We start from the raw sequence: 2,500 nt of genomic DNA on the forward strand, positions 1-2,500 counted from the left end.
GGCTGTACACTGTAAACATTTGCGGAATACCATGGCGATTTGTTCTTGTTCTGCTTTGTGTTGTCTTGTGTTTATCCATTGGGAGCTATTATCCTGTGGTCCTTTTCGTTAAGGAAGGAGTTAATTCGCATGTAAATTCTTAACTCGCTAAATGCATGGTGTGGGATATGTAAAGCAAAGGTTGGGTAATCTCTCTGTCTGTCTACCTGTCTGTACGTCTATCTCTTTCTCTCTATCTCTTTTTCTCTGTCTGTCTGTATGTCTGTCTGTCTGCCTCTCTCTCTCTCTCTCTCCCCCCTCTCTCTCTCTCTCTCTCTCTCTCTCTCTCTCTCTCTCTCTCTCTCTCTCTCTCTCTCTCTCTCTCTCTCTCTCTCTCTCTCTCTCTATCCCTCTCTCTACCTCTCTCTCTTTCTGTCTCCCTCTCTCTGTCTCTCTCTCTCTGACTCTCTTTCTCTGTCTCTCACTGTGTCTCTTTCTTTCTCTCATTCTCATGTGTGTGTGTATGTGTGTGTGTGTGTGTGTGTGTGTGTGTGTGTGTGTGTGTGTGTGTGTGTGTGTGTGTGTGTGTGTGTGTGTGTGTGTGTGTGTGTGTGTGTGTGTGTGTAAGTTTTAAGTTTTATTTGTTTACAGTTATAATATTTACATATAGATAGATAGATAGATATATAGATGCATATTTAGATAGATAGATAGATAGATATATAGATATGTATGGGTGCATATATATATATATATATATATATATATATATATATATATTTATGTATATATATGTATATATATATATATATATATATATATATATATACATATATATATATATATATATATATATATATATATATGCATGTATATGTATATAGATAGATACATAGATAGATAGATAAATAGATATTTATAGATGCATATATATACATATATATAAATATATATTATATATATACATATATATATATATATATATATATACGTGTGTGTGTGTGGTGTGTGTGTGTGTGTGTGTGTGTGTGTGTGTGTGTGTGTGTGTGTGTGTGTGTGTGTGTGTGTGTGTGATCATCATCATCATCATCATAAGTATTTCCATCAATACTTTTATCATCACCATCACCAAGATATGAACTCTAGCTGAGCACATCTGCGCATTCAATGCATAAAAATGAATTTAAAAATGCTCAAGAAAAAAAGGGAAAAATATACAGATGTAAGTTTTATGTGTTTACAGTTATACTATTTATCTCATTAATTTTAGATCATCGTTAATTCATCCGGATCCCGTTGTTATCTAGCTATATGTATTTATTCAGTCAAATATTTAGTTATGCTTGTATATATTCAATAAAGTTATCCTTTTATTTGATTGAGTGCTTGTTTACTTGTTAAGTACTTGTTTACTCATCAATATCGTTATCATTATCTTTATCACTGTTATTATGATTATCGTTATTGTTATTATCATGATGATGATGATTATGATGAAGGTGATTGTTAGCATTACCATGCTCATTATTGTTACTTTCATTATATTTATTATTATTTCATTAAAAATATTATTATTATTTCATTAAAAATATTATTATTATCATTGTTATTACTATTACTATAATGATTTTTGTTATTAACATTATTATTATTTTTATTATTATTATTATTATTATTATTATCATTATTATTACGATTGTTTTATTATTAGTAGTATCATTATTATTATTATTATTATTATCATTATTATTATTATTATTATTATCATTATTATTATTATTATTATTATATAATTATTGTTATCTTCCTCATCATCCTATTAATCATCACCATCATCACCATCATTATTTTCACTGACATTATCATCACCACATTTAGTACGAATATCAGCATTATTATTATAACCCTTCTCTTATCATTATAAATAGCTAATGGTGCAATGAATTTTAACACCACAGAACAAGCATAATACATATATAAATACATTTAGTTTATTTGCACAATATACAAATTATTCCGAAAATAAGTGAGCTGAAATGGAATTTAACAATTTCGTTTAATTTCGTTTTTGATGGATTCGTGCAGAAAGTCGTCCAGTTTGATTATTTTCTAGATCACACTTCTGCCAGCTTTTGGTATTTATTCAGAGCACGTAGCTGTAAGTAATTTATTTTGTCTTTTTGTGTCTTGTTAGATTCATTTTGTTGGTAGTAATTTTCAAAAATCTCTCGTTATAGTTATCTTTGCTTGTCATTTTGCTTGCCTCCATTTGGCTTCTCCGAATTTCGTGGCCGTCCTTGCCTCTCAGCCGGGTCCCAAAAGCGCCCCGGATCCAGACCAAAGTTAGTCCCTCTTCCCCCTCTCCCTTCTTCCCTCTATTCACCCCCTCCTCCCTCCCTACTTCCCCTCCTTCACACGCCTAGCCCTCTCCCCTCCTTCCCTCTCTTCACCCCACTGCTCCTCTCCCCTCCTCCCCTCTCTTCCTCCCCCTACCTCTCAACCTTCCCTCCCTCCTTCCTTC

Source organism: Penaeus chinensis, chromosome 29, assembly GCF_019202785.1.
Source record: "Penaeus chinensis breed Huanghai No. 1 chromosome 29, ASM1920278v2, whole genome shotgun sequence".
NCBI lineage: Eukaryota > Metazoa > Arthropoda > Malacostraca > Decapoda > Penaeidae > Penaeus > Penaeus chinensis.